Genomic DNA, 19985 nt, shown 5'->3' with positions numbered 1-19985 from the left:
TACCACACGACTCCACAATTCCTCTTCTAGGTATATACCCCAAATAACTGAAGACAAGTACTCAAATAAGTACACATACACAGAGGTTCGTAACAGCACTATTCACAACAGCCAAAAAGTGGAAACAGCCCAAATGTCCATCAACAGATGAAGAAATTAACAAAATGTGGTATATCCACACATTGGCATGTTATTCAGTCATAAAAAGAACTAAGTACTGATACACGTACAACAGGGATGAACCTCAATAAGATGTGAAAGAAGCCACATGCAAAAGGTCACATATCATATAATTCCATTTATATGAAACTTCAGAATAGATAAATCCATAGAGAGAACACAGATTTACGGGGCTGGCGGGGGGTAGGGAAGCTGAGGAGAAACTGCTCTATGGGTAAGGAATTTTATTTTGGATTGATGAAAATGTTTTGGAACTAGATAGAGGTGGTGGTCACACAACACTGTGAATGTACTAAGTGTGAAATGTCACTGAATTGTTCCCTTTAAAATGGTTAATTTTATGTTATGTGAATTTCACCTCAATAAATTACTTTTTAAAAAAAGAAATAAAGCACTAAACTATAATACCACCAACCATTTTCTGACACCTGCTGTGGGTGAGGCACTACACAGATTATCAGTAAACCTTAAAACAAGCCTATAAGGTAGCATTGTTGCTCCACTTTGCAAAACGAAAAGTGAGACATGACCTGGCCAAGACCTCAGACCAGTAAGTCATGAAGGATTTTCAATCAGATGCTAAAACCTAAACTCTCTCCTGTCTCTCCATTGGTTTTCAAACTAGGTTCCTTAGATCTCTTGTGAGAACATGCTTTGGGCATCACCTGCAGGTGCCCCTTGTAGGCCATAACCCCTTGTACCCAAAAAAGCAGCTCCATCTTAACTGTTCTATATATACAGTGGGCTTCTCCACAAGATTCATTTCAAAGAAAGGGTTCCTCTGACTACAGAAGGAAAAAACTGTGGAACTCTGGAAACAAGTGTGACTATACCTTGCTAAGTGTGGATGCGTAGAACACCACTTGAGTGGATGGGACTTAAACTGAACCTTGAAAGACAAGGCAGAACTTGGATAACTGTCTGGTTTCTCCAACCAAATTCAAATCTTTCATGGCCCAGTGCAAACAACACCTTCTCAGTAGCCCTACATCTCTTTGTCCAACAGGAAGCTTTTAGCTTTCTTACTATTTTGGCATTCATTTCCTACTTTGAATTACGCTTATTTGCATACTGACCTCATCTCCCTTACTAGACTGTAAAATTCTTAAGAACAGGATTCATGTTTGATTCATCTTTGTATGCTCCAAGATTGCCCAGGACCACAACTTGAACATAAGAAGGGTTCAAAGCCTATTGGTTAAATGAATACATCAGTGAATGAATGAAGGGAATCAAGGAGAAGACAAAGAAACTAAGAATGAGCTGTCAGACAAAATGGACACTGAGTCTATCCATGTGCATGCCTAGAACAGGTATGTGTTACAGAGGAATAAGAAATACAGTTGGCTGTCACAAAAGCTAGGCTGATGGGGCCGGCCCCATGGCCGAGTGGTTGGGTTTGCATGCTCTGCTTCAGTGACCCATGGTTTCACCGGTTCGGATCCTGGACACAGACATGGCACCGCTCGTTGGGCCACATTGAGGCAGCACCTCACATGCCACAACTAGAAGGACCCACAACTAAAATATACAACTATGTACTGGGGGGATTTGGGGAGAAAAAGCAAAATAAAAAAGCTGGCCTGAAGCATGAGAACATGACAGATGAAGTAATAGGAAGCCACTGAAGGAGTAGTGACACAATAAGGCATAGTGGAGTGCATGCATGCACACACACAAATTTGTTGAATGTCTGAATCACTCTGGCCATAGTATCCATCCAGTATTGGATGGAGAAAAGAATGACTGAAGGAATAAACAAAAGCAACCAGTATTTCATCTCTTCAAATATCAATTTTATTCAGCTTATATTTATGAGTCTAACTCAGCAGCAAGCCCAGAGTAAGCACTCAATAAATGTTAGTTGAATTGAATATTTAATTCCCTATCTTTTTAGAATAATACTAAGTTCTTTCTCACTACTCATTAACATAGTTTTCCATTCATAAGCTAATAATGTTTTCCAAGGATTTCTAAGAGACTAAATCACCATGAAAATTATCATTTCAACTAATACATATTACATTAATTAGAAGTTTAATTTTTCATGTCATGCTCTCCTAGTTGACAATATCCTTGTTATGTCATTAAACTATAATTGTGTAAATCTGCTTCAACAAACAATAACTGAACCATCAATAAACTATTATGGCTTCCATAATCCCAGCAAAGATTAGTTTCAACATCATCATCATAAATGAGTAGAAACATGTCCCAAATCTCCTGGTGAAGCCCATGAATTAGGTTTGCACAGTCATCTCTGCATTTAAGAGCTCAAGAGTTTCAATCTCTAAACTTTAATCACACTGTTAGGAACCTCCCAGGAAATTTGATCCCTTGTAAAACAGGATTTTAGAGACAAGATGAAAAGTCATTTGAAGTCATCAGGCCTTTGGAGCCAGGGTACTGATTAGTAATGATGATATATTATAACTAAGCATTTGCACTTAAGAAATAATCAACTAAATTTGGAGCGATTTTTGGGGGACATCTAAAATTTCTATTCAATCTTAGATTTCTTTCTAATTACAAATTAGCTTTAGCTGGGTTTTAATGACAAAGACAGAACAACATACTAAGAAAAAATCTGACATCTGAATTTTTAAAAGATTATTTTGAAAATATAGATCATCTCACACTTAAATGTTACCTTTATCACAAATGTCTTCAAACAGGGTATCCAGTATAGCCTGAAAACAAATTAGGGCTCCCTTTGAGAATCACAAAAAATTACAGATCTATTTTTAAAAATGACCACATATACATACAGCTATTTCCACAATTTCCAGGGCTTACAGAACCTCTATGGCCATCCCAGGACCCCGGAAGGTCCACTGGCTACTCCAGCTTTACTTACTTTAACAGACACAGTGAGGTTGATCATTTTATCCAGTTTCACAATAATTATCTCTATGTGTGCTTAATTAGGACATGTGACATTAAAAGTAAAAATGTTATTCTCAGTGATTTTGGAAATTATCAAATATGCTACTGAAATCTTACTTAACAAGGTGTGCTATGATGGGACGTATCTAGAGGGTAGGGATCAAGTCCCCACTTTGCCAGCTACCTAAGCTGTGGCATATTGGACATGTTACTTAATCAACCTAAGTCTCAGTTTTCTCATCTGTAAAAATGAGAATATGTCCTCGTTTTGCAGAACTGTAAAGAGGAATAATTGAGATAACAAATATGAAAGAACCAAGGATGGAGGTGGACACATGGCAGGAACATAATAAAATGCTAGCTCATAAAAGGAAAAAGGGCAATACAGTCGGCTGGAGACCTGTAAAATCTAATCTGGCTAAACTTCTGTGTGTACGATCATTTGCTCCTAGGACAAGGGGAAGTCAGCACCTGGCTCTTAGTCATAGATGTAGACAAGCAAAAATTCAAGACAGAGGAAAAAGAAAAAGCGAAGAAAAGCAAAAATAGATTTGTAATGGTGAGGATGGGGTCGATAAGAGTGTATTTTACTCATAATCATGTATCTCTAAGGTCAATAAAGCTTTTAGGAGATTAGTCTGCATAGGAGAATATCTACTTGACGTGAGGGCAGGAAGAGTCTTAAAACAAGACACAAAAAGCACTAACCATAAAGAAAAAAACAATAAATCTGACTCCATTAAAATTAAGAACTTCTGCTCATTAAAAGACATCATAAAGAGAGTGAAAAGGCAAGCCACAGAATTGACGAAGGCATTTGCAACATACATAACAAAGGATTTGTATCTACAGTAAATAAAGAACTTCTAAACAACAATAAAAGACACAAAGCCCAATTTAAAAAAAAAATAATAGGGGGCAGATTTGAACAGGAACTTTACAAATGAGGAAATCCAAATAGCCAAGAAATGTATGAAAAGCTGTTCAACCTGATTACTAATCAGGTAGATGCAAAATTTACCAGATTAGCTAATTTGAAAAGCTAAGACTGAGAGTTCGAGAGGACAAGAAACAATGGGAATTCTCATATATCACTGGAGGGAGTGTGACATGGTACAACAGTGGAAAACAGTTTGACTGGTACCTAGTAAAGCTGAAAATAGCATCCTCTGCGACTAGGGCAACAACACAACTCATCATCCAAATCCAGACACTTTTGAGAATTAAAGGGATTACATTAATAATTACACCAGGACAACAGGTATAAGCCAGGATAAGCGGTCACCCTACCTTTGAATAAGCAATTCCAACCCTAGGGGCACACCTTAGAGAAACCTACACACATGTGCACCAGATGACAGGTACGGGAACACTCAGAGCAGCTTTGTTCACAATTTCCCCCAACCTGGAAACAACTCAAATATCCTGCAGAAGTGGAATGGATGTTACAAAAATTGTGGAAGATTGTGGGAGTCCTGTAAAAAAGTGCTTAAAGGTGCTTTGGAAATGCAAATTAAAGCATTATAAGGAAGAAATATCCCTCCATCACACTTCTCCCATCTATGCATCATTTACCATTCTGCAAGCAAAGACTGATCACTATAGCTCACACATCCCTACTTTCATAAAACAATTTCCTTTTCTCTCACTTTATACAAATACAGGCATCTGTATGCAGGAAAAGTGAAGGTATTTTGTAGAGAACTATCTAAGAGACTGAAAAGTCACCTGTTAGGAATCCTGGCATTTAATAAAGCCAGATCCATTAGTTAGGTCTTCTTCTAACCGGTATGTGAAAGTCCATGAAAGTTTCTAAAGCACATTAAAATTATTTATCAAACTTCCTCAACTACCTTCCAATACTCACCCTATTTTACCTTTCATTCATGTTATGCCTTACATCTGACAATTTCCACTTTATCTTCACAAGTAGTGCGTAAGATAAACATTTGGTTGTAACGGCAGACATAACATCCACTCTACTCAGAGGCCTGCGTATGGCTGGTAGGCAAAACTACTGACCATGTCATCACCACCAGCCAGTTATTCCCCTAAGTTCCCCCTTTAATGTTAAAACCTTCCTCTGTCTCTACCTTTTCTTCATTTTTTTTTCTAACCATCCTTTCACCTCCCCAGCCTTCAATCCTAACTAGAAGTTCTCGGGTAAGAATCTGATCCTTTACTGAAACATGCAATATTATCCTTTCCTTCTTTCTTTTTTCTTCTTCTCTCCAAAGGCCCACAGCACACAGTTGTATATTCTAGTTGTAGGTCCTTCTAGTTTTGCTATGTGGGATGCTGCCTTAGCATGGCTTGATGAGCAGTGCTAGGTCTGTGCCCAGGATCCAAACCAGTGAAATGCCAGACAGCCAAAGTAGAGCACATGAACTTAATCACTCGGCAAGGGGACCAGCTCCCTATCCTTTCTGTCTTAAAAAGATAAAAAGACTGCCCCAATTCATTTTGATACATGTGTGAAAAATATATATAAGAAAAGAATGGAGTGTTTTATTTCAGGCTATCCCAGAAAATCTAAGGTACACAAGTAAGACGGTAAGAATGTACGTTACTAATAGTCATATCAAAAAAAAAAACCTTTGTTGGAGCACCACAGAACTAACATTATCCTAACAGAACTAACTCCCATTTGCTACTTCCATCTCCTTGTTCATGTATGGAAGAGTCTTCATATACTCTTTAGTTTGAATTTCCTGGTACCTCCACCCCAAACATACTTGGTTCAATGGTTCTCTTTTCCCATTTTCCACATCTGTAATTCCTTATCACTATCTATTCACAACCTTGGTCCAATACTCACTTTATCACATCCCAATACCCTCTCCCAGTTGCAGGACTTAAACTCCTTCATGGGGCACAGGAGGCCATTTGCCTTTGTCCCTGATCTCCCACTACTCCCTGCAGTCTGGCCATACCAAAGCACTTACAAATTCAAAAATACACAGTATCCTTTCCCAAGGTAGTACAGAAGCCTCATCCTGAAACACCCTTCTTTCCTTCTCCTGCCCCACCTTCAAGACTCCAGCTCAAGTTTCACCCAAGAAATCCACCCTATCTAACAACCCTGTGTCCCAAACTAACACCTTTCGTTGTCCCATCCTCAGTCCTGGTGCAGTCCACCAAATCACATTCACCTCGACCTACTACTGCCCAGCTCCAGCCATCTTTCTTCACGCCTGCCACCTTTTCCCACTCCCAGGAATCCCTCATCCCCATGAGATTTTCTGCTACAGATATATTTTGCAAGTTCTAAGTAGCCTCCCTTCACATTTAAGTCTGCTCTGCTGTCTTATCATCTTTCAGAGACTCTCCCAGGCATATCCACCTCACCCTGCCATGTTTATTTAATTCTTCATAAACCCAAAGCCTGCAAACTTCCTTTCTATTCCAACATGCCAATTCACCCAGGTATCTCCTTCCCACCACAGCAACTGTACCTGCTCCTCACATTCCCCTAATACTACTCCCAATCCAATATCTACTCTACACTGCTTTCTCAACTCCACTCCACATCCACCACACCTAAATCCATCCTTACTCTGCTCTCAGACAACTGCAATCTCACCCTTCTGAATCATTTCACCTGCCTTCATCTACCCTTGGTCCCCCTTCCACATCTCCAATATTGTGCCTTTCTGTATCTTCCCTTCTGCACCTGCATGCACACGTCCACTTTCCCATCCTATCCATCCCCTCACCAGTCCTTCCCAACCACTCGCTGGCTCCCCACCGTTCCTACCAGGTCACTCCGATTCAGAAAACTCCTACAAGCCCCCCACCTTCCGACCACCCGAGCCCCTCCCCCACTCCGATATCGCCCCGCCCCCTCCACCCTCGAGCCCCGCCCCTTGCCCTGGAGGCCCGCTGGGGGGCGGAGCCTGTTCCTCCTCCCCTTTCCCCGCCCCCTACCGTCACGCTCAGGGGCAGCCTGACCCCGAGCGGCCCCGCGGTGACCCTCGCGCAGAGGCCTGTGGGAGGGGCGTCACAAACCCCCGATCCCCACCTTCTGCTGCTCTCCCGCCCAGTCTCCTCCCCCTGGGAACGCGCTGGGTGGGTGACAGACCTGGCCGCGCGCCACTGCCACCGCGCCTGCCGGGGCTGCTGCCGCTGCCTGAGAAAAATCCGCGGTTGCCGCCTGGAGGAGGTACCGTCGCCTCCGCCACCTCTGCCGCCGCCGCCAGGGGTAGGAGCTAAGCCGCCGCCATTTTGTGTCCCCCTGTTGTTGTCGTTGACATGAATCCGACATGACACTGATTACAGCCCAATGGAGTCTCATTAAACCCGAGCCGCGGCCCCGCCCCAGCGCTGCTCCATTGGACGACACCGCAGACACTTAGAGCCACCCGTTGGCCTACGGCTCTGTCCGTCACGCACACAATAACCATTCTGCACCCCATTGGGGCAGATTCCTGCCGGTCATCTCGCCCCGCATAGACACACCCCTCGACACACATCATCCCCCTCTCCGGCACCACCCCGGGGGAGGGCCCACTGCCAGTACCAATCAACAGACCGCTGGGCCCGCCTCTTCTGGGCACCTATTGGTCCAGCCCTTTTTCTCTCTCTGACACCGCGCCACCTCTACTTCCACCTACCCGCCCCCTCTACCTCTAGAAATGGATTGGGTCTACTCGCAGAAGAGGCGCTTGGCCTTACTGGCTGGAGACAACGCCAATCAGAGGGCCTTTTCCCTCTCCCCTCCCCCACTCAACCCCAAACCCCTAGCCCGCCGCTAAAGTTTGTGTGAGAGCTGATCGCTGGCGGCGGCCGCAGGATTCAGGGGTGGGCGGGGGCGGGCGCGCGCGGGCGGGCACGCGAAGTTAAAATTCGAGGTTCTCAGTCGCCGGCTCCCGCAGTGGAGAGCGCGGACGGGCGCGCCGCCCGGAGCGTTCCATCCCGCCCCCTCCTCCACCCTCTCTCGTCCCGTCCCGGGCGACTACTCGCCCGCCCCCTGGCTCTCATCCTTACCCCCCACATACCCCTACCCTGGAAGCCACAGGCCGCGTGCAGGCAGAACGATGTTGCTGCAGCCTCCTCTCCATCCCATACCGAGGGGGAGCAAGCCCCTACCCGCCGGGCGTGCACCCCCCGGCTCCACACTAGCCCGTGTCTGCAAGCACGTGCACCGTTCGCCGCTGCCTCCAGCCACCCCGGTCCCCGGCTAACCTCGCCTGCAGCCCGGCCAATCGCTTGCTGCCCTTTGTTGCTGCAGCCCGAGTCTCCCCGCTGCCTTCCTCAGCCTCCGCCTCGTCCTTTGCCAGCCGCCCGGGTCCGCAGCGCCGCGCTCCCCCCGCCCGGGACCCACCGCCGCCGCCGCCGCCGCCTCCTTCTCCTCCGCCTCCTCCTCCTCGGCTCCGGGCTGCAGCGCACAGAGCCCGAGGCAGCGCCGCCCAGCCCTGCTCCCCCCGCGCCGCCAGCTAGCCCGCCCGGCCCGGCCAGGGGCGCAGCCTGGACCCCGCCCGCCCCAGTCCCCGCCCCGGGGGTACCTGCCTCCGCCCTGGGGGGCTCCACTCGCCGCCCTCCGGGGAGGGCGGAGATGCCGGTGTCCGCGGGAGGATGGGGACGCCTGGGCCGTTTGGGGCGGGGAGTGTGCCCGCCAGGGCTGGGACTGAGAGGTGCGGTCCTCGCCAACGCGCCCCCCCTCCCGCCGCTGTGGGCCCCAAACTTCGTCCTCCGCCCAGGCCTTGCACCCTCGGGCGATCGCGGCAGTTTTGGGGTGGAGGATGCCTCGGGAGCTGTGTCTACCCTGATCAGGAGGAAGAGGGAGCAGTGACATTCAGCGACTGCGGACAGGGCACGGCGGCGGCATCCTTGGGTGGGAGTGGGGATGTCAGACGCGGGCTGGAGGGAGAAGCTGCCCCTCAAGATGCCCTCTCCCGGCCTGAGAGGAGCTAGAGAGCTCTGAGCTGCGTTCGGAGTGCTTTCTTGGGCGTTGCAGCCGACGGCAGAGGTGCTGGGGGGCGGGGGGAATCGGGGGAAGACCGCTGGGGGGGCCCTTCCCCCTCTCTTCTAGCCAGCGCTCGAAGGAAGGCTGATGGCGAAGTTCGGTTTTCCAGGCTTCCCCTGGGCCCCCCGAGTTCCTGAGGCCCACATGAGGGAGGCTGGGGGCTTCTCTGGCCGCCCAGTCAAGGCCAGTCTAACGCTGCCCACATGCCTTCCAGCGCCCTCCAGACTCGGAAGAGATCGTCCCTCGTTCTTCCCGGAGATGGGTGGCATACTAGCAGGAGAGACTTCCGAAAATAGGAAAAGTAGGCTCAAGAAATGGCTCCTACAGAGTTTGAGCACAAAGTTTCCCTTCCGAGGCGCCATTTCTTCGGGAGGAGGAGGAGAACTATGTCTTTGTAAAAGATCCAAATTTCAGGCATGGTGGCCTGGGTGGAAAACCACCTGTTGACTGAAGTCTGTCCCTGGAGTCAGGGCAGTCTTGGGCCCTGGCAGAGTGACGCAAGGTGCCAGGGAGGGGAGGCCCCAAGCTTCCTGCACTGGTTGACTCCAGCATCCTCATGCCACTGACAGTGCAGCAGCAGCATCTTCAGCTCCCCATTAGAAACCACTGTACAAACTAGGTAGGTACTTTGTTAGAGCAACTTATCTCAGACAAACAAAACAAGCAGCACAGCCTTGTCCTCAAATGCAGAGCACAATACACACTTTACTTTTAAAGATCGCCTGTTCCTTTGGGGTGTGAGCTGCCTCTACTTATAGCTTCTTGGCAGCAAGGTGAGAAAGGAGCTAAGACAAAGGGCACAGAGTTGGATGAAAGGATAGATAAAGGGAGAGGGGGAGCAAAAGAGTTGTAATACTAAGCGCAAAACTGTCACTGGTTCCATTATAAACCCCTTTTATAGGTGTTTTATTACTTGGTTGTTAGTTTTAAAAAAACAAACCTCTTTAGATTAAATCTTGGCATTCAGGGGCTCAGCTCAGGGAAACAAACACAGGGAAAGCTTGCATCCGCCATCAGCTTGGCTACTTTTGAGTTAAATTACTGATAAAACAAACAACGGATTGGGCTTCCTCAGAGTCTCTCTACCTCTTTTCTTTAGTGTCTTCAGTAGCTGGCTCAAGGTGAATTTTTACAAGGCATTAGTTCATAATTCAGTCTAGTTCATTGAGTTATTTCAAAGAGAAGGACGTTTATAAGGTGTGCTTTTTTTTTATAACGCAGGTGCTGGGATTTTTATTCTCCAAGAAGTTACTAAGTAAACTTAAGAATCCTGGCAGACACTTTAGCTTTTACTTTCCATTTTTTTCCTATGGTCTGCCCAGATGCACTTTATTTTGTAACTTAGATTTGAGTGTCCCAGACTGCATTTTATCTCAACCAATAAAAATAAACCATGTCTTAATTAAAAACAAGTTTCAAAACCCCATTAACTGTACACTCAAACTAAAGTATGCTAAAGAAGCAACCAAAGACAATAAAAGCCAAAAAGTACACATTTCAGATGTCTTCAGGCAATGAATTGTGGGAGATTTATGAGCATCTAACACTCATTCTCACTAATGAGTTAGCCACTTGGCTTTCCAGTGCATCAAGAAGTGAAGAGACACCTTAGAGAGAAATGGGTCTTGTTCACCTAAACTTGTGGTCCTGTAACCCCTGGAGCTGGCAAACACAGAACAGAGAAATGTCTTTATCCAAAATCTTAATATGTTTTCTGAGGTTCTTTTCTTAACAAACATTGTTCTCTAACAGTGGCATGGCAAGCAAAGGGAATGTTTTGCTTTCCCATTGATACTCCCCTCTAAGGTGAGAAATCCTGGCTCTTGAGATAAGTGGGACTGGAAAGGAAACAAAGACACAGCCAGAGATACTTAATGCTACTCCTAAAACTCTCTTATCTATGGTATCTCAAGTCTTCTGCTGAGCTAAACAGCTCAGTTAAGAAGTTAACCTAGAAATAACTTGAATTGAAAACCAAGTATTGTGCAAAATTTGCAAGCTGACTGTGCTGAAGGATTATGAATCCAGGGGCTCACTGACCAGTCCTCCTCCCTCCCCCAAAACAGCCCCCAACGGCCACCACTGCCAGAACTACTGACAACTACAGTTATACTGCTCAGTGTGGTCCACAGATCACTGCCATCATACTGATGTGGGAATGAGTGCTTAAAACACAAGTCCCTCAGCCCAACCCCAGAGATTCTGAATCAGTAGGTCTGGAGTGGGGCTCCCAAATCTACATTTTTAGCCCGTGACTTGACTTGAAGCTTATGATCACTGAATTTGAGAACCACTGGCCTAGGCTGAATCCTCTACTTCCCCAACTGGAAAGGAATGCTTCTTCTGTGAGTGTCTAAGCCAGACTGTTATAGTCCCTGATACTGGGATGATTCCATGGTCTGACCAACGTGCCCTTGAGTCCTGAGTAAGGATAAAAAAGAATGCAGAGGAGCTTCAGGAGCTGAAGGGAACCTGGAGAGTTTGATCTTTAGTGTTTGTTTCCTTGCTCTGAGGCAAATCAGACAAACAGCCTGATAAGAGACATAACATCCACAGATGCACTAACAAGTCCTTCTGAAGGAAAGTGGGTAAGGAGGCAACAAGCCTGGATTCAGAAAGGATTTGTCCAGGCCTCAGCCCCACATGAATTCTATTTACAGTCAATTAGTCACTTAAAAAAATTGGTCTATACCTCCCCTTCCTACTGCCACATGGAATCTTCTCTCTTCATTAACCAGAAATTGTCCCCACACAGTGTCTGATAAAGTAAGTCAAGGGCAGAGGGAGTGTGGGATGACCAGTCAAACTATTAGTTTTAAATAGGCTAGCAAATTCAAGCTATAGCTTTGTGTATGAACAGCCTGTATTATCTTAAATACCAGTACTCTGCACCCACACCCCATTTGTGTGTTCCTGCTTAAAAACCTTTAATGTCTTTTAAATGCATTCTGGATCAAGTCTAAATTCCTTAGTCTACCTCTAAGGCTAGAAGTACATCTGCACCCAACCAATATCTCATCTCTAGTTTCTCCCAACTCATCACACTCCTCCATGCCCAGCACTCACTGTTCCCTCTGCAGCCATGGCTGCCGCTACCTTATCTGATGAAGACGTTGAGAAGGGTTCCTCCAAACCCATGATTCACTGCTGCCTCCTCTGGGAAGTTTTCCTGGTCTTTTCAGGTAGCCCACAGGACTTTGAGCACACCTTTACTCCAGCCCTGGCACATGTTAAGTGCTCTGTTATTATTTGTTGAATTATGGAATAAATAAAAGCACTTAGCACACTCTGTTGTCACATTTGCCAGTCTGTTGTCCTATTCAGCTTTTCTCCTGCATAGACCAGCTTGTTCATCTGTGTAACTGCCCTAATGCCTGCTGCTTAGTAGAGAAACACCATCCATACCTGTGGTTCCCGTCCCTGGCAGTACATTAGAATCACCTGAGAAATTTTTGAGCCAGCCTAGCCCTTAAGTTCCACCTGAAGCCACTTAAATAAGAACATCTGGGAGTGGGGCCCATTCATCAGTATTTTTTTTTTTGAGGAAGATAAGCCCTGAGATAACATCTGTTGCCAATCTTCCTCTACTTTATATGTGAGACGCCTGCCACAGCATGGCTTGACAAGCGGTGCCATGTCCGCACCCGGGATCCAAACTAGTGAACCCTGGGTCGCCAAAGCAGAACATGTGAACTTAACTGCTGCACCACCGGGCTAGCCCCATCATCAGTATTTTTTTTTAAAGCACCCTGTGCAGTCAGAGTAGAGAACCATTGATTTATATAAACCAGGAGGATGTCTCAGCATCAAGTGAGAAATTCTGAAGAAGACAGAGGAGTGGGAAAAGATCGTAAAGTTAGCTAAATGTTGCTGAGAGGACAGAGTTGTCAGGGATCTTTTCGTTTTTGTTTTGAGACTCAAAGGTGTGGTGACCTTTCATTAATCATCAGAAGAGAGTCTTACGACTCAGTTTTTAGCACCAGGCTATACTAAAGAAAATTTGAACTATCCCAATACTTAACTTAATGATTCCCAGTCATTTGGATTTTGAAATTTTGGGGAAACTGTCAGAGTTGCCAACTTTTAATTTTGATAATAAGGACATTTTTAAAAAGAACTAACTGCCATCCACTACCTGCATCATTTCATAGGAGAAAGGACATTTTTAACTCCCAAAACAGTTAGAAGAACATATTCTCTGAATGAAAGCCCCTCCCGTTAATTTGAAAGTGGGCAGCTTTACTTCACATGTACATTTTCTTTCTTCCTCTTTTTTTTTCCATTGCAGTGCAGACAGTGGAACTTCATCTCTGAGTCTGGCTACCTGACAAGAGTACATTTAAGAATTACTGGACTATTTTATACTTTTCTAGGGGTAAGGAAGTATAGATCATGTTCAGTCTAACAATTTTCTCCAGTTTGTACGACCCAATGTACTCAACTAATCCAAGACGGTTTTCTCTTATTCTGTCTTCAGTACAGAAAGAAAATATACACCTCAGAGGGTCAGTGGCAAAGGAATATGGAAGAGAGCACCAAATTAAAAGTAGGACACCATATTTTTACCCATCTCTGCCACCAACTAATGTGTGTTCTTGGGCGAATCACAGAGTGGCATTGTCTTAAAACTTGGGTTTTCTATGAGACAGTAAACCCTGTGTGGGTGCTGTGTCCTCAGAGCCTAGCACAGTGCCTTGTACACAGTAGATGCTCAATAAATATTTGTTAAGTTAACAAATAGATTAAATCAAGGGAGTTATTTTACATTATCTCTAAAGTCTTAACAGGCCCCAAATCCTACAACTTATTTAAATAGTAAACTGCAAATCTCTGCCCTCAGTAATTTATTATTAACTTACCCTGTGGTTCCCAAAAGGGCATTATTCTTGTATACAGTGTGCGTAAAGAATTAATGAAAGAGTGAAATTTCTGAATAACTTCCTTTTTTTCTACCTCATTTTTAATCATAAAATTTGTATACATATGTGTCATAGAATGGACAATAGAGAAAAAGGAGAAAAATTAGTTGTAGGTCCTGATGCTGAATGATAATATTTTATCACATATTCTTCTAATTTTTTGCCTCTGTCAATATTTCTACTGTGACTGAAGGTTGGGATAAAATTTTCAGCTAAGGAAACTAGAGTAGTAAAAAGTAATTTACTAGAACTTACTAGAATATTGAGCTTCCTTAGAGAGTTTGCATTATCATAATCATTCCATGTCTGGAAATACCCAGTTCTTCAACAGAATTGCAGAGAGAGGACCTGAGTTCTCCTTTCCAGTTGTAAGGTGCTAAATGAAGTTAGCATGTCTAAAACATCCCACAGAAAGCCAAGGGGGTAAGTCTGATGAGTCTTTTCTCCAGCTTGCTACCTTTCCCGGTATTAGGAACAAAAGACTGCTTGTGGGAGAATGTGGTTGAGCTTGATCATAACACCCTTGGCCAAAAACTCCTTCAGGGTTGAGACTGGATTTGGTTCATCTTTATATTCCCCAAATTGCCTTGCACATATGTTGAATAAAATAGAAGGTTAAGGATCTGTTATCCATCTGCTTATCTAAAGCCTACCTTTTAAAATTCATAAATTAAACTGTAAACCTCATAAGCTTAAAGATTTCTTCTATAGTGTTTTACACATCATAGGCATTTATTAAATGTATGAAGGTTGGATAAATACATTTCCTAACCACTGTGAAATAGTACTTCCTGTTACCCAATCTAAAACCACATTTTCTAAGCTATGTATGTTTGTTGGGGAGTTGTCTTTAAACACTTAACACTTTAGCATTTGATCAATGGGTGTGTTTTATTTACTATATACTATATTTGCTATTTTTTCTACTATATATATGTATACATAGTGTGTACTATGTATATATGTATATGTATATTATGTATATACATGACTAGGAACCACTCCCATCTCAGTTTCTCTCTTTCTAAGAGCAAAAGTACCATACTTTGAGGAGCTCTTCTCTACTACCAAAACTGTTTTAGCTGTTGCCTTCTGGAGTTTGCAGCCTATTAATCTGCTCCATGCGCATTACTTCAGTGGCTGATGTGACTTGGCATATCTACTGGCTGGGACTTAGATCTTCTGTTTTCTTACAATAGCAATGCCACACGTCAAGTAATAATCTTTAGTAAATAGTCAATAATGGCTTCTGATTTTGTTTCCTAAATCATAACCGATGACCTGAAATAACAACTCCAAGTTCTGTGTATTTGTAGTTTGTTGTATCTCAATCCCTGGCAGAGAGATCAGTGTTCACCACTATTCCCTGTGCTTCCCTACATTTCACAGTCTTCCTTTCAATTTGGTTAGAACCATGTAGCTAGTTTCAGCCAATGAATGATGAGCAGAAGTGGTATGTATTACTTCTGGGTCAAGGAAATTAAGAACCAAGATGGTCATTCTCTATTCCTCTCTTTCCCTTCAGAAGCATCTCAGAATCCATGTGTTCCAGATGAGGAACCTCAAGTTGGCAGAGCCACTATTAGCCTGGACCTCTGAGTGACTGAAAGGAGCAGACTTCCCCGTACCCCCCACCCCCCCACCGCCACCACTTGCTTTAACATATAACAGGAGAAATACATTTTGTTGTGTTAAGCCAAAAAGATGTTGAAATGTGTCTACTACAGCAGGTAGTAGTGTTGCATAACCTAAATTAATATACTCCCTAAATGCAATACTTTACAAACACCTTTCTTAAATCTCAGTGACTATGTAGTTGAGGTAAAAGCACTCCTCTCTCCACTAATTATCCTCTTCTCCAAGCACCCCAGCTGACTGCCCATTGGCCATGTTTGTGATGGATATATCAGATATATCATGCTATGTTGGATCTTCCTCATAGTACTTTAGTAAACTATTGATGACATGGAGAGAATTAAAAAGTGGATCCATTTCTCCATGTAAATAAAAGCTGTGAAAGCCTGGGGCAGTAGTGTCACTCTCAGGCTAGAATCTACTGTATTTTGCCCTGAAAGGAGAGAAAAGGAAGTCGGAATCACCTTAGTACTTCAGTGTGGCTTTGTTAGCTTTCAAATAATTAACTTTCTCACCACTGTAAATTGAGTTTTTTGGAAATAATGGATGTTTCTTGGGAATATGACTGCTTATTAAGAGAAAGAAATTCTACCCCAGTCCATTCAGTGCCCTCTTTGCAGCTTCTCAACCTAGTCTTGGAGCTCTAAGAAATGACAAATGACCTAGGAGAAGCATATTTTATTCCTATCAATTAAAGGAGTAGGGGAACTCATGTTGGGCATGGTGCTGCGTAATTCTGTGGTTCCACTCAAAAGCTCTAAAGATGAATAGTGTGGAAATGCAGGATGTTGAACTGGACTGAGGGAGCATTGTTTGCTGAGCATGGCTTTAGACTGCTTGGTGTAACAATATTATTAATAACAGCTACCACTTACGGAGTACTTACAGTGCTAAGTGATTTCCCTGAATTGGCTCATTTGAGCCTCACAAAAATCCTTTTTAAATACTGCTATTACCCACCTCCCCCCCCCACCCCCCGCCCATTCACAGACAAGGAAACTGTGGCCCTGAGGTGTTGAGCAGTTGGCAGGAGGTCAGAATTCCCACCCAGGCTCTTCATCCTTACACTCTACCTGCCCCTCAATGACATCTGAACCCAAAGCCCAGGCCTGAAGCCGCTGCTCCATGAGGGTGGCCCCGTGGAGCTGGTCAGGAGTCCAGGCAGCCACTGAGCAACCCACCCTCCTCCACTGCCCAGAGGGCACCTGTGGACCAGAAGCAACCCTTAAGCACCCACCACCTCACCCAGGCACTGAAGCCCGAGGCTCCTGGCCAGAGAGGAGGTTGGCTCCACCAACAATGAGAAGGCAGGAAGGCAGGAAGGCAGAAGGCCAAGGAAGGCGAAATGGCCTCTGGGGCAGAAGGAAGGAGTCCTGCACTCAATGGAAAAGAGAAAGAGAAGGTGCTACTGGCAGCAACAGAGAAAAGAACCGTCCCAGGTAGACTTCCTTGGGGAGGCCTGAGGTCTAACCACTTGCAGGCTGTGAGGACAGTGGAATAACTGCTTTGGGGTTTACAAAAGCCTCTCACTTAATTCCTACAAGAATTATTCAGGGGCCAGCCGAGTGGCGTAGCAGTTAGTTCACAGGCTCAGCTTCAGCGCCCAGAGCACCGCTTATCAAGCCATGCTGTGGCAGGCTTCCCACATACAAAATAGAGAAAGATGAGCATAGATGTTAGCTCAGGGCCTATCTTCCTAAGCAAAAAAAAAAAGAAAAAAAGAGGAGGATTGGCAGCAGATGTTAGCTCAGGGCTAATCTTCCTCAAAAAGAAAAACAAACAAACAAACAAACAAACAAAGAATTATTTTACAGAGAGAGACAGAAGGAGCGAGGACGCGACTTGCTTCCCCCAGGCAGCTGCTGGACAGGGGCTCCTCGGCAGCCCCTCACCCACCTCGCCCTCCCCCGCCACAGGGCGATGCTCTGCGCCTTTGTCATTCCATATCCCACGGTGGCAGCTAAGTCACTCAGCTGTCACAATCAGGCCTGGAGCGGCAGGATACAAAATAACTCCATGGAGACCTCCCTGTGGCAGGGGTGGGGGCCAGAAGGCCTGGCCATTTCAGCACGCAAAGGAGCACCAGCTGCATCTCGCAAGTTGCTAAATTAGCCGGGCTGTGGTTTTGCTTTTAATTTTTGTGTGAATTCAAGAATAGGTAGCGGATGTCTTGGCAGCATGTGAATGAGACCGTTTCTGAAAGAATTCACCTAGCTGAGGGCCGCTGTCAGGCGCACAAAACTCGCAGTGAGCAGCAGACTTTGACAGAAGCCTCTTGCTTGCCCTCCCACTGCCGGGTTATGTGGCCTCCCTTCCAGGGGGCCTGCCTTACAGAACCGAGCACCTTGGGACCACCATCTCCCTTCCAGCTGGGAAGGGCGAGCTAGAGCCAGGGCCTGGGCCTGGGTCTGGCATGGCCTCTGAGCCCTCTGCAGTCAGGGAGCCGGCACCCAGCCTTCCTCCTGCTGGCCGGATATGACCCCAACAGTGTTCCTGGAAGGAAGCGGGGAAATGGGGCAGAAGGTTCTGGAAACTGACAGCCTTGCTCCTGAATAAGTCTGCTCTGCACCAAAAATATGCCTGCCTCCGGGTGACCCAGCCAGCGAGTCCTGTGGCCATCACCAGCCTGACATCGCCAAATGAGCAGAAGGAAAGGGCCATTCTGGTGATAATGGCCCCAGACATTTGTTGCTCTAGCAGAAAGCAATACATAGATGGTTCATCTTAGTGTTGGTTTTGTTTCAGCATCACGCCCAACTCTTTGCTGTCACCTTTCTCAATCTGAATGCACCCGATGTCTCCCATGGTAGTCCTAGGCCTCCTGGACTTGCAACTCCAATGTAAAGCCAAGGACACGAGCCAAGAGCCATAACAACCCATCTGGTTGCCTCAGCTGCTGCTTTTGCCCCCATGAACCAGTGTCTTTACTGAGACTAGATAAGAACTGACATGCTACATTTTTAAGAAAGTTGTACATATTTTTAAAAATGTATAATCCAACATGTACACTTAAGAGAAGAAAAGTACAGCTAATAAACGTATGAAAAATGTTCAGATTCACAAGTTACGGAAGACCTGTGAGTTGCTATTTTTTTCCCTTCCCAATTGGCAAAATGAAAATATGGAATCCCCCACACTGGCCTGGGTGTGGCAAGTTTGGCACTTTCAGTATGAGTGTAAACTGAAATGATGTTAATAGAAAGTAATTTGACCATGTTTATCAAGAGCCTTAAAAACGCCCCACGCAGATGAGTGGGCTCTAAAGCAGGGGTTTGGGAGCCAAGCAGATGTGAGTTGTGATACCCGCAGTTCCAGCTGTGTGCCCCAGGGCAAGTCATTTCACCTCCTTAAACCCCTTTCCTCAAGTATGAGGAAAATAGGAGTGCTCCTCCCTCCTCACAGGGCTGTTGTGAGGAAGAGGAGAAAAAATACAGGCTGCTTAACAAGTGCTGATGGTTGTTGCAGTGTATATCATAAATTCTCTTTGGCCCAGTAATCTGGACTGTCCCAAAGAAATAATCCAAGATGTGGACATAGATTCATGCACAAAAGATGTGCATCCAGCATTACTTATAATCATAAAAACATGGAAACAACATACCTAGCATTAGGGGAAAAGTTAAGAAAATTATGGTACAGCCACATGATTTTACATATAAACTCAGCTGATAGCATATGATATGTACCGTTCTGTACCTTGCTTTTCTCACTTAACGGTATGACATTTTGCAAGTTTTAAGTGTGCCTGCAGGATAAGTACCTAGCATTGGAATTGTCGGATCAAAGGATGTGTACTTAAAATTTTGGCAACTATGGGGGGCTGGCCCCGTGGCCGAGTGGTTAAGTTCGCGCACTCCGCTGCAGGCGGCCCAGTGTTTCGTTGGTTCGAATCCTGGGCGCGGACATGGCACTGCTCATCAAACCATGCTGAGGCAGCATCCCACATGCCACAACTAGAGGGACCCACAACGAAGAATATACAGCTATGTACCGGGGGGCTTTGGGGAGAAAAAGGAAAAAATCAAAATCTTTAAAAAAAAAAAAAAAATTTTGGCAACTATGGCCAACTTGCCCCAAAGGGCAGTTGTTCCAGTGCTAACTCCCTACAGCGATATCCCGGAGCCTGTTTCCCCAACCCTCTACACAGTGTTATCAACCTTTGTTCTTGGCCAAGGTGAAAGTGCTATCTCATTGAATTTCAATTTGCATTGCTCTTATTATAAATGAGGTTGAGCACCTTTTCAGATGTTTAAGAGCCATTTGTGTTTCCTTTTCATTGAATTGTCTGCTCAAGTACCTTTGGCCTTGGTTTCTATTGGGTAGTATGTCTGTTTTTTGCATCAGTTTAGCCCTTTAGCTGACATATGCAAATATTGTTTTGTCCTCCAGTTTATCACTTA

General features: G+C 45.1%; 1 protein-coding gene across 14 annotated transcripts in view; it reads right to left on the bottom strand.

The window, feature by feature from the left end:
- Window positions 1–8978, bottom strand: part of KAT6B (lysine acetyltransferase 6B) — a 193285-nt gene extending 184307 nt beyond the window's left edge. For 2 of the 14 annotated variants that reach the window (XM_044757489.2, XM_070490786.1), the window contains exon 1: window positions 8251–8429. The gene's annotated coding sequence lies outside the window, so the exon portion shown is untranslated. Of the gene's footprint in view, window positions 1–2830; window positions 2871–7147; window positions 7602–8250; window positions 8430–8570 lie in introns of those variants that run through there. The other 12 variants (XM_070490736.1, XM_070490731.1, XM_070490779.1 and 9 more) reach the window with 9 other exon arrangements.
- Between the last annotated feature and the right edge of the window lie 11007 nt (window positions 8979–19985).

Source organism: Equus asinus, chromosome 2 (genome assembly GCF_041296235.1).
Source record: "Equus asinus isolate D_3611 breed Donkey chromosome 2, EquAss-T2T_v2, whole genome shotgun sequence".
Classification (NCBI taxonomy): Eukaryota; Metazoa; Chordata; class Mammalia; order Perissodactyla; family Equidae; genus Equus; species Equus asinus.
This window is presented reverse-complemented; position numbering and strand designations above follow the sequence as displayed.